Source organism: Haemorhous mexicanus, chromosome 31 (genome assembly GCF_027477595.1).
Source record: "Haemorhous mexicanus isolate bHaeMex1 chromosome 31, bHaeMex1.pri, whole genome shotgun sequence".
Classification (NCBI taxonomy): domain Eukaryota; kingdom Metazoa; phylum Chordata; class Aves; order Passeriformes; family Fringillidae; genus Haemorhous; species Haemorhous mexicanus.
Genome location: NC_082371.1, coordinates 251,211 through 264,255, shown reverse-complemented (window position 1 = coordinate 264,255; position 13,045 = coordinate 251,211). Strand labels below are relative to the sequence as shown.

Below are 13,045 nucleotides of genomic sequence, written 5' to 3'. Positions count from 1 at the left end.
GTTTAGGCTGTCCTAAAATATCAAGATAAAGACAATGTGCTGTGTATTATAACATTAACTTTTGCAGATGTAGCTAATGCCTTTATTTGTGTAACTTAATGACAATGGTGAGAATAACTCAGATAATTTTGTGACATAGCTGATGTTGGGTTAATATACTGGTGGAATATCTCATCTGTATGATAAGATAATACTGAAAAGAAGCAAGTAAATAAACAGCAAAAGAAAGAATGCAAAGAATTTACCACTGACCCTTTGTTTATCAAGAACTGTCAAACCACAGAACAGGGGGTCTTGTGAGGACATAAAATATATTAATTTAATCCGCTGTATGGCCTGTACTTTATGAAAACAAATCAAGGGTCAAACCAAGTAAAAGAATTCCCTGAACAGGTAAATTGGAAAGAATGTTTGAATATGTATAATCCTCTTGAGCATGTATTTAACCAATACAATGAAAAGGCATACAAAAAGAACTGTTATAGTGAACTGTGTTCCTCTGGCAGTTGCTAAGCACCCAGCACGCTCTTTACCGTCCCTTTTATCCCTTATTAAACATTTACAAATTTTCAAGAGTAAGCCTTGTTTCTCAAACAGTTTAACCAAAAAGCTGCATTTTGGGTACCATAAGAGTGAAAAGGATTGCATGCCACCCCCAGCACTGGGAAGGGGAATGAAGACTCCCATGGGGTGCTGTGAAGAGGAAAAAAAGACCCCTGAGGGGAATAGATGCCCACCCTCCCAGTGCCCCCCAGTGCCCCCCAGTGTGACAGCATGTTCTCGTAGTCAAGGGGGTCCTGCTGTCCCTCGTAAGGTCCTGACAGATTCACGTTGGTCACTTGTGGATCCTGAGGTGCAGCAGGGCTGTGGGGGCCCTGAGAGTAATACCGGTGATGGGGACCTGGGTGGGGGATGACAACCATGGGTGGTGTGTCCCTGTGTGTCCCCCGTACTCAGCCCCTGCCCACTCAGTGCCCACGATGTGGGTGTTGAGCACGGTCCCCTCCTCTGGAAGGTCCTGTGGGGATAAGGGGACTGGGTGATGTCTGAGGAGGGGGAAAGGGGAATCTGTGCTGGAGCCCCTCCCTCACCTGTCCTGGAACTTCCTGCTGGCTGCAAGGAAAAGCAGAAGGGGTGACTGTGGGGACATGGGGACCTCTTCCTGGGACCTCAGCAGCTCCAACCACCCACAGGACCCCCAAATCCCCACTGCAGTTCCGATTCCCAATGGACCCCTGATTCCCCTTGAACACTCTAAGCACCCCTGAACCCCCCAGAACTTCTGCACCACTGCAGGGTCTCCAACCCCCCTGAGCCCCCAGAACTCCAAGCCTGGCAGGGAGGGGCAGCCCCAAACTCCCCCAGGACCCCAGAAAGATCCCCCAAAATCCCTGCACAGCCTGCCAGGAGCTCCCCAAACCCTCCAGGAGCTCGCAGTGCCACTCCAATGTTCCTCAAACCCACCCAGTGATGGCCCTGGAGCCCAACCAAGACCCTCCAAATTCCCCCCACACCCTCCAGGACCCCCATCCAAGGTCACTGTGGGGTCAGTTTCACCCAGCTCAGGGGCCCTGGGTGCTGCCGATCTCTGCCTACATTCTGGAGGCTTCCCCTCACTCCAGACCCCCCATTCCCCCCAGTTGTCACCCACCCCAGTGGTGCCATCAGTGACAGCCTGCAATGACAGCCAGGAACAGAAGCAGGAACAGGAGGGTCCTGCTGACATTCACAGCCACTGCTGGGGACAGAGAGGGACACATCAGTGTCACCCTGAAACCTGGGGGTCCTAAACACCCCAGTGACCCTCTGTGACCCCAACTGTGACCCAGGGTGAGTGATGCGTCACCTCCAGGGCCAGCTCATGGCTGAGTGCTCAGAACACAGGGTGCCCGTCCAGCTGGTTGGTGGCCATGCACTAGTAGGTGCCTGAATGTCCCCCATCAACATCCCCAAGTTCCAGGAGGGGACCCCAGGCCACCTCCTTCCTGTCGTGCAGCCAGGTGAATGTGACAGGGGGTGAGTGTTGCTGTCGAACATGAAAGAACCAGACACACACCGCTGCTCCAAGGTGAAGAACAAAAAGGGAAGTTTATTTTCTGACTCCAACATTTATAGTTTTCTAAAAGCGACAGTGGATTGGAGGGTGACAGTGCCACCTCTCCAATGCCACTGGGCAAACCAACAGTCCATCAAGTCTCTCCTCCTCCATAAAGGAATGCAAAACAATGTGTTATCACCAGACAGTGTGTGATAAAGTTCTCCACAAGGAGGTAAACATCAGAAGGCTTAGAAAATCCTAGAAAATCAGAGCCACAGGTGAGCCCACCTGCACCGAGCAGCGCAGGGTCACGGGTTCACCTGCGTACACCTGATGTGACAGGGGATGGGGGTGATGGTGGCATTGGCCACGGGTACTGTGGGGACACAGACAGAGCTGATGCCACAAGAGGGGCTGGCAGCCACTCTAGGAGGATAGGGACAGAGAGGATGGGTTTGGTGGAGGATATCAGGGATGGGGTCACACAATGGAGGGGTGTGGGGACATAGAGCAGTGGCGGGGGTACCCAAGAAAGGTTTTTGGGGGACATGGAGGTACCCAGGCAGGGGACCCAAGGGGTCTCTGGGTGTCCCCATGCCCATCTCCACGCTCACTGTGCACTGTGATGCAGAGCCAGGCACTGCTCTTTCGCACGGCCCCCCCTTGAAGTGCTGAGAGGGAACCAGTCGTAGCTGTAATTCCCGGAGTGGGAGACCCCCATGGTGGGCACCAGGAGCTCCTGGGACTCCTGCAGGCCCCCCTCCACCTGCCCGTCCCTGTAGAACACATCCAGGAGGGGGGCTCAGGGCCGCAAGGGACCTGGGGTGCTGAGGCAGCTGAGAGTTGGAGGGACCCTTTGGTGGGCTCGTGGGGAATGTCCAGCACCAGCACCACAAAGGACTCAGAGAAGGAGAGGGGAGGTGAGGACTGTGACTCTGATTCTGCTGGGAAGTGGCATTGGGGGTGTCAGGAGATTGGATTTCCATCCGTGCGGGTTCTCACCTTTCACTGTCACTGTCACTGCTTCTGACCGTGATGGCCAGGACCTCACAAAGCCCTTGCAGTGATAGCGGCCTCTATGGTGCAGCTGCAGAGGGGACAGGGAGAGCTCGGACCTTCTGAGGGACCCCCCAGATCCTTCTCATCCGGGTAAAATCGCACCCTGGTTACCGTGTGGTTCCACTGGCCCCAGCAGCGCAGTGTCACCGTGTCCCCCTCCAGCAGCACCTGTGCTGGCACCTGCAGCACCAGCTTGTCTGTGGGACAGGAGAGTCCCATCTCACTTAGGGGCTCGAGACAGGTCCAAGGTGGGACCCCATGGCACTGTGGACATCTGGGTGCTCTGGGGTGCACTGGGGTGCACTGGGATGTCCCTGTGTGCAGGGCACAGGCTCTCACCACACGAGGGGTGTGAGGCCACCCATGGAGTGGAGCCCACCCAGACCTGTCAGGGGCCACCGTGATGATTTAAGATCCTCCCTCACCATCTAAGACTCTCATGGGGAGGCTGAGCCCAGTGTCCAGTCTGTCACATGTGTAGGTGCCACTCTCAGTTACATTGAGGTGGTCGCATCCCGCCTGCCCAAATCGCTCCCTGTCCTTGTACCAGGTGGTGGCAAAGGCAGTCCCCAAGCTCTGGCAGGTCAGTGTCACCTGGTCCCACAGCACTGCCGACCTCCAGGGGGGCTCCACAAGGAGCTGGGTGGTCTGGGAGCCTGCAGGTGACAGGGGACACCAGCCTGTCAGGGCCAGTGCGCAGGAGTGGGGACAGCGGGGTGGGGCCATGGCATCCCCGGAGGACTCACCAGCGAGGCTGAGGGTCTGGGCTGGAAAGGGAGAAGGGATAGGGCTGGATGGGGGCGGCACCGTGGGGACAGAGACATGGGGGCAGGGGGTTGTAGAGGCTGCCCCCAAACTGTCCTTGTGTGACATGGACGTCTTGGGGACAGGGACACCACGGCCACCCCTTGCTCAGGAAGGACACCGGGACACTGTGGACACCCCTGAACTGGGGATGCCATGGCCACCCCGTGCTGGCACAAGTCACCCCCACCAGTCCCACAATGCCTCCCCAAATCCTTGTCCCACCATTTTTGTCCCCATGTTTCTGTCCCCCTTCTGCTGTCCCCATGGCGACCCCACAACCCCAGTCAGCTCATGCTTTGGCTCTGCTGCCATTGGGGACCTCAGGTGACCCTGCAGTCCTCCTGTGCCCACTCCCCTTCCCATCCCCAGGGTGTCAGCCTCATGCCCGGGGCACTCACCCCACAGGAGCAGCGCCAACTTCCCGGCCATCCCGGTGTTCACAGCTATGTGCACTGGCTGTCACTCACTGCCAGGGGTGGTTGTCCCCTGAGTGGCAGCTCTTTGGCCAAAGGGGAAGGAAGCGAGGTCAGTTTTCATCCTCAAGTGTAGGTGGCCCTTGGTGGGGGCAGGGTGGCCACAAGCTGGGCACAGGCTGTGGACATGGTGGGGACAGGATGGGGACAAGCCTGGGTGCGACAAAGTGGGATATAGGGTTCCCATGAGTGGGGAGCTCAGGGGCTTTGAGGGACACAGACATGGCTGTCCAGGGGAATGGGGGGTCCCTGGGAATGGGGGTCCTGAAGAGGGGGAATCACTGGGGATGGGGGGCCATGGGAGTAGGGGTCCCCAGGGGTGGGGGAACTCAGAGATGGGAGAGCCAGGGGAATGTGGGCTCCAGGGATTTGGGGTCACAGGATGGGGGTGCTGGGGGAATGAGGGATCCCATGGAAACTGGGGTTCCTGAGAGAATCAGGGTGTTGGGGGAAGGAGTATTTCAGGGGATGGAATGAATGGGAAAGGTGTGAGAGTCTGTCTGAAATATCCCTCATCTGCCTCACAACTGTCATTGAAAGACCGCTCAGAAGACCTCTTTGTCCCTTTCCTAGCCACAGTGGACACGCCAAGCCAGGGGTTTTCATGACCTGAAAGTGTTGCTAAGTTGCTGTATCCACAGGTGCAGTTCTCTGCATGCTACACCGAGCTCAAGGCACTGTGTTCTTTTCATAACAATAATCTTGGACGCTGTCCACCTCTTGGCCGGGCTGGACTTTTCCTCCTTGAGTTTTTGGGTGGTCTCCTACAGAAGACCCTTCTCGTTCATCTACAACCACCGTGACAGACAAGCTGAGATGACAGAAGCCTCTCCACCAGAGAAGACCCCGAGAAATCCCCATGAGAGAAAAGGCCTCCCTCACACTTTCCAAGGACTGGAACCCCCAGCCCAGGGGAGGTGCACAGAGGGAGGTGAGCTGACCAAAGCAAGATGGATGACTGCAGGTGCGGGCACTGGACCACGAACACAATGACTTTCGTTCGTTGCAAGGTGGACTGTGTGTACCTCCTTTCCAAATACCATTCCATACAATAGATTTGGTTTTGAAATAATCCCCTTCCCCCTCATCGAAAAGGGTATAATTGGAGTCCAGATGGACTGCATCTCTAAGATCTCCCTGGGACGTGACCTGGTGAACCTCTTCGGCTGGATACCGAAGGACCTCCGCCATACTCACGTTTTGGTAGCTATAACCCCCCCATTTTTTCCTTTCCCTTCCTTATTTTTCCTTATTTTTCCCTTTTTCCCTAATTTCTCCCCAACGCATTTTTGCTGTGGTTATATTAATAAAGTCTATTGTGTTGATTAACCTGCAAACCCCCTTGTACCGTGTCGGTTTTTTGCACCCTGAAATCAATCTAAAAGAACCTCCACGAAACCCGTCCATAGGGACAGATTGTAACAAAAGGGCTCCTTGGGAATGGGGTGCTGGGCCGTGGAGATCCTGGGGAATGTGAATACTGGTATGGGGGTCCCAGGGGAGGGTGGATGGAAGGAATGGGGATTCCATGACTGGGATCCCTGGGGAATGGAGGTGCCAGGGATGGGAAGTGGCTTGGTGAACCCATGGATCAAAGCTCCTTCCCTGGGTGCTTCAGATTTTGGGGTTATCCAGGGCCTAGCAAAGTCCCCCCAGGGTGCCTGTGGTTTGGGAGGGTCACCCCAGGGACATTCCAACAGGCTCTGGATCTCTGTCCCCCCAGCCCCCAAGGGCTTTTTCCCCCTCTTTATTTCCATTTCCATAATTTTGCCTCTCAATTTCACAAGCCCCCAGTTCATGCCTTGATGATCCTGGGGAGCTCCTGGCAATGAGCATGTTGGGGGAAGCCCAGGGTGGGGGAAGTAGGAGTGAGGGGTCTACAGGAAGTGCTGGGGAGGCTGTGGGGATGGGGGTTTCCAGCTTTCATCCCCACCCCCCTAACACTTTCACTTTCTCTTTCCTGCAGCAGAAGGAAGAGGCCGTTTGTGCTAAGGGTTACACGGGGGGGGGGTGGGGCAGGGGAGGGGACAGGTTCTGATCTGGGGGGGCACATCCAGGGGCCTCTTGTAGTAGGATCCTGTCTCAGGGGGAACACATATGGGAAAAGGGGATCCTGTCCTGGGGCATTGCAGCTCTGGGGGGGTCCAGACTTCTCTGTTCTTGCTTGTCCCCTGCAGGGGAGCAGCTTGGGAATGAAACTTGGGCAGGAAGGAGCTCCCAAACTCCTGCTCCTTGAAGACAGTGGCCATCTAGGGATGGGGCCCAGCCATGGACCAGCCCTACTGCACAGGGATGGCCATTGCCCAGCCCTGCTCTGGCCAGACCCAGGTGGCAGCCAGGACCTCAGGGTCCCTCCTGCCCCCTTGGCTTTGATTCTGGCAGCTTTAGAGCTGCTGCAAAGGTGAGAATTCTATGGGGGAAAAAGGCCTGCCTGTGGTTTGCTCAGCCCTGCAAGGAGCACAAAATCACAAAGTGAGCCTAAGCAGTGGCTCTGGGAGGGCCTTTGATGGTTTTCAGAGCAGGACTGGCTGGAAACCGTCCCTGCAGGGGCAGCTGAGAGGAAACCAGTCTAGAAACGCAGCCATTGGTCATTTGTCCCTCTTGGTAAGGGATTGAGAGAGCCCCAGAACTACTGCAAAGACAACAACACTCTGCTCAACAACCTGCCTAGGACCATCCTTCTTGAACAAAACCTGCCTTCATGGAAAGAATGTTTGGGTTTGGGCAGTAGCTGCTAGATAAGAGGGAAAAGTATGGAAATATTGAGCCATGGTTCTGCCCCATGGCCATGGTGGAGCTCTGGGGAGTGACCCTGTCTCGATTTCAGGTGTCCCCAAAGCTGCTCCATCCCTGCCCTCCTCACCTGAGTGAAAGACTGAGGGTTTGCAGGAATTGTGGTGTGAAGCCACCAGAGGTGCTGCTGTGGACCTAAGACCTTCCTGGGGTCAGGCGCTGCATTCCTTCCATCTGGGATCATGGAGAGTGGTCATGGGCATTGCCCAGGGTGTGTGCCTGGTCCCGGGACACTGCTACGCTGCCACTGGGCACTAGGATCCAACCTGCTGCCTTGGTGGCTTCTACCCACTACCAATGGTGGTGCTGGGACCAATTGGTGCCCATGAGTTTGCAAAAGGAGCGATTTCCCCTCCTGCCTCCTGTCCGAGGCTGCCATGGCCCCTGAGGGGATGGCGCTCAACCGGGGCGCCCCCTGCTGGCCGGGAGTGCTCCCTGCAGCGCCCCCTGCTGGCCGCGGTTGTAACTGTCACAAAAACAAACAGCGCTGAACAGGAGGGAAAGTTCTGGCTTTGTGTTGTTTGTTCTTTTCTGGTTTATAAATTTCCAAGTAAAGAGCTGGTATTCCTTTTCCTACACTTTGGCCTGGAATCCCCATAATCTTTGAAATTAAAAACGTCCTTGACATGGGTCTTCTTTCAATTCCAGGAACGTTCCCACTTTCCATGGCAGATATTTCTCATTTAAATGGGTTGACAGCTCCTGGGTTCCAGTGTGGAGAAAAGAGACACACCAAGACAAGACAGGGTCAGAGACTTGTCCACCTAATACTCTGCCTTTTAAGCCAGTTGGGCTACCAAGGACCCTCTCCCCAGCTGGCACTTCTGGTCATCTGGCCACTCAGGAGCTGGCTTTGGCAGAGCGTCACACTGTTCCTATGTGCCATGGCTGACAGACTGATTGACAGATGGGGCCCTGTCTCACCAAAAGCAAGGCCTGACCCACCCCTGCCACACACAGCTGTTCCAAAATGTCTCGAGCCATCAAACTTTTCCTGTCTGTGACACTCCACCCTGCGCTATGGCCTGATCCTGACTGCCTGGAGAAGGGGGAGGTTCTAGAACCCCCACAGGGCCTTTGTGACATCATCGTGTGGGGAACATGGCAGAGGAGGTGTTTGGGACAGGGGACAAGAGAATCCAGAGCCTCCTGAAGGCCGCGTTAACCCTCAGAGCAAGGAAGGTCCAGGGCCCTGCCAGGTTCCTCTGGTGGAGGAAACGTGCTGGGGGAAATGTCTGGGTTTGTTCCTTTTTGGGGGCTTTCCCAGGAAATCATTCCCTTTGTGACCCTTTGGACTCTGAATCTTGTTGTTGTTGCTGTTGATTTTATTCTCTCTTGTTGCTGTTTCAGGAAACTGTTCTTCTGTCAGCCCTTTGGGATCTTTGTTCCTCCATGGGGAGGGAGAGGGGCAGTTTTAGTGACAGCACACACATGACAGTGGGTGCCCATGGGTGGGGACCCCCAGTGTCCCCAGTTCCCCCCAGTGTCACAGCACATTCCCGTAGATGTCACTGGGTTCCCGCGGTCGCCCCTGGTGTCCCCGCAGCTCTGCGTAGGTCATCTGGGGATCTTGGAGGGTGGTGGCACGGGGGGACACTGCGAGAGACACGGGCTGTGGGATCTGGGTGGGGTGACATTCGTGGGTGACATGTCCCTCTACATGTGACACCCCCCATACTCACCCCCTGCCCTCCTGGTGACCACAACGTGGGTGTACAGCACCTCCCCCTCGTCTGGGACGGCCAAGAAATCCGGGAGGGCCCTAAGGCAATAAAGGGGATGTGTGGGAGGGAATGGGAGGTCTTGGTGGTTGAGGTAAAAGAGGAGAGTTTGTTTTGTGCCCCCACTCACCTTTTTGGAACTTCCTGGCAGCTACAGAGGAAAGAGGGGAGGGGTGACTGTGGTGTCCCAGGGCCCTGACCCCTCTCAGGATTCCTGAACCCCACAGAACCTTTAATTTCCCATAGGACCCCCAAGAAACCCTGAAGCCGCCCAGAATTCATCAACCTACTCAATGTCCCCTGCCAACTAAGTCTCAAGTACCCAAAGCCTAGCAGGGACCCCCCAGCACCCCCAGGGCCGCTGAAAGAACCCCCAACATCACTGCAGTACCCTCCAGCAGCCCCCCAAACCCTACAGGACCCCCAGCCAAGGTCACAATTCTGGAGCTGTGGGTGCCGCCCTATCGCTCCTCAGCCCTGGGGGCCTCTACAGCTACCTGGGACCCCCATCCCCCCATTGTCACCCACTCACACGGTGCCACTAGTGCCATCCACAATGACACCCATGATCAGGACCAGGAACAAAACAGCCAAAGTGAACTCTGCAGGCACTGCAAGAAACAGAGGGGGACACATCAGGGTCACCCATCACCCCAGGGGTCCTACACTCCCCGGTGAACCCACGTGACCCCACCTGTGTCCAGGGTGAGCAAGGTGTCACCTCCAGGGCCAGCTCAGGGCTGTGTGCCAGGAACACACAGTGCCCATCCTGTCCCAGCTGATTGGTGGGCATGCACTGGTAGGTGCCTGAATGTCCCACATCAAGAGCTCCAAGCTCCAGAAGAGGACCCAGGGCCACCTCCTGCCTGTTCCACAGCTAGATGTAGGTGACAGGGGCTGAGCCCACCTGCACCGAGCAGCGCGGAGTCACAGGGTCACCTGCATGCACCTGGTGTGACAGGGGACTGGGGGTGATGGTGGCATTGGCCACAGGCACTGTGGGGACAGAGACAGGGCTGAGGCCAGGCAGAGGAGCTGGAACCCAGCAAGAGGGAAAGAGGAATAAGGGGCTGAGGGTGTCCTAGATGATGCTGTGGGTGGGGTTACCCCTAGCCTGAGAGTCCTGCTCAGCAAGGACTGTGACATTTAGGGGGTCACTCTCTGCCAGGCTGTCCCCGCCACTGACTCATCACCGGTAGTGGCCATTGTCATTGTCCCCAACATGGCACAGCTCCAGGGAGGGGCCAGTGCTCAGCGGTGCCCCCAAGCCCTCCAGGTGCCAGGAGAAGGACAGGGGACCTGTCCCCACAGCCACCCTGCAGCTCAGCACCAGGCAGTCCCCGAGTGCCACCTGTCCCCCGGGGGGCTGTGCTGACAAGGACACCCCCGAGGGCAGGACCCCTGCAGGAGAGGGGAACACCAGGGAACAGGGAGGGATGTGGAGGGGTCAAGGAGGGGCAGGGGAACGCCAGTGAGGGAGAGAGGGTGCAGGATGGAGGGGTCTTGGAAAGGAACCCCGAGGGGGGATGCATGGTTCAGGGAGGGGACACCTGAAGAGGGAGGAGGCTGCCACCAGGAAGGGTACCCAGAGACCTAGGGAGGTGATGGTGTTACCTGGAGACTATGCCAGGGACCTCAGAGAAGGGTGGGGGTCCTAGGGAGGGGTGAGGAGACCCAGTGAAGGATGAGGGGACACGAGCAAGGAATGGGTGACCTGGGGTGGGACCTGGAGAAAAGATGACAGGACACAGGACAGGTGTCAGGGAAGGATGGGGGTACTCATTGTAGGGCTGGTGTACCCAGGGAGGGACCCGAGAAAGGAGGGGGGAGCCATGGAAAAATATGGGAAATGTTGGGTGCCCCAGGGCAGGTGTCGGTCAGGGTTAGGGGTCCCCAGGCAATGATGGGGGACCCAAGGAGGCTGTGGGGGCTCCCCATGCCTATCCACGCACTCACTGTGCACTGTGAGGTGGAGCCAAGCTCTGCTCTTCCACATGGCCCCCACTCACTGCGCACCTCACAGCTGTAATTCCCGGAGTGGGAGACACCCATGGTGGGCACCAGGAGCTACAGGGACCTCTGCGGGCCCCCCACCACCTGCCCGTCCCAGTAGAACACCTGCAGGAGGGAGGCTCATGGCTGCAGGGTGCTGGTAGTGCTGAGGCAGCTAAGAGTCAGAGGGGTCCCCTTTGCGGGCTTGGGGGAACCCTCCAGCACTGGCACCGTGAAGAGCTCAGGGAAGGAGATTAGGGGCAGTGGGGACTGTGACCCTGAGTGCCTGGGGAGGGGCTGTGGGGGTGTCGGGGTGGGGGCTGTGGGGTGCTCACCGTGCACTGTCACTGTCACCGGCTCTGACATCTCCCAGTCCCTGTATTTCATCTGGCCACTGCAGCTGTAGCAGGCTCTGTGGCTCAGCTGCAGAGGGGACAGGGACAGCTCAGTCCCACTGTAGAGCACCCACAGTTCCTTCCCATCGTGGTAGAAGGACACTGAGGTGATCGTGCTGTTCCGCCAGCCCCTGTAGCACAGTGTCACTGTGTCCTCCTCCAGCAGCGTCTGCACTGGCACCTGCAGCACCAGACTGCCTGGGGAACAAGTGGGTCCTGTCACATCACAAGGGCTTGGAGGGTTCTGATGGCACTGGGACCTCCCCACTGGGCCACACCCAGCACATCAGGGGTCCCCAGTTCCATCATGGGGGGTCCCTCCACACTAGTATGCTCTGGGATGTCCTCAAAGCAGGGGATGGTCTCTGGTCACTCCAGGAGGTGACCCATGGTGCAGAGCCCACCCAGAGCCCTCGGAGTCCCTGAGGGTGCCAGGCTGGTGACACTCAACCCCCCTCACCATCTAAGATTCACACAGGGGGGCTGAGCCCGCTGCCAGGTCTGTCACATGTGTAGGTGCCACTCTCGGTGCTGTTCCAAGAGGAACAGCAGCTGCCTCTTCTACCACTGGATCTTCAGAGGAAGAATACATCCTTTTCTACAGGACACCTTGCTCCAACAGAACCACACCTGACTCTTCAGGAGGACTGCAGCCACTTTTCCAATTGGACTGGTACCAACACCCTGACCAACAGGGTGTCAGGTTGAGTTGTGACTCAGTCAGTGTTGTTCTAGTGTACTGCATTGTTTATTTTATCCTTTTCTTTTTCTTCCCTATTAAAGAACTGTTATTTCCTGCTCTCATATTTTTTGCCTGAGAGCCCCTTAATTTAGAATTTATAGCAATTTGGAGGGGTGGGGAGGGTTCACATTCTCCATTTCAGGGGAGGCGAGGCTCCTGCCTTCCTTAGCAGACTTCTGTCTTTCCAAACCAAGACAGATTTTGGTGCCCAATGTGAGGCTCAAGGGCACATAAACAAGAAGGGAATAACAGTCCTTAAGTAAGCTAATTTTTTGTATGCGGCTATAGAAACCATGCGACACAATGTGGTCCAGCTTGTCCTGGTTTGGATGGCACTTGATCATGGCTATATTTCTCCCATTTGTAGGCCCTTATCTAAACATGGGTCCTATAACCAAGCCTACTGTGGCTATTATCCAGTTTGTTTTATGGGTGAATAAGGTGAGGAATTCATGGATTTTTAACTTCCTCTCGAAAGCAGGCACATGGATTCACAGCTATCACACACTAACTGTATATTTTTGGGGATACTTTAATTATGGCACCTGCTGTAAGGAAATGACACCTGGGGAAATCTTCTCCCAAACCTTTAACCATCTCTTTGGGTCCTACCCACCAGTTTTTGAAGGGTTCAGATCCACTCTAAATATTAATGATATCATTCAGTTCTTGGTGTTGCTGATAGGCCTGTTCTATTTAGCATTTAGAGAGAAGGGCAGACTAACCTGGATAACTACCCCGACACCTACCCCAGAATCTTACACACCACCAGAGCCTAGGGATACTGCCGCCCCAGAGCCTGACCCTACCCCACAGCCTACCCCAGATGTGAACTACCCAGATTAGATGGGGGGTCTGATGAAGGAGATATGTGAGATGGGCCAGATGCTGAAGGAATACACTTCCCCAGCTGAGGGCTTCTCCCCCAGGTGAGAAGCCCTCCCCCTGCCTTGAAGAGAGAGAATCTAGTAGTGCAGCAGCGGAACCCACAGATGTTACAACTGTCCAGGTTCTAGCTGAACTGC

The 13,045-nt window shown here is 56.0% G+C and overlaps 1 pseudogene; it reads right to left on the bottom strand.

The window, feature by feature from the left end:
* Positions 1 to 8,656: 8,656 nt before the first annotated feature.
* Positions 8,657 to 12,364, bottom strand: LOC132340108 (Fc receptor-like protein 3; annotated as a pseudogene).
* Between the last annotated feature and the right edge of the window lie 681 nt (positions 12,365 to 13,045).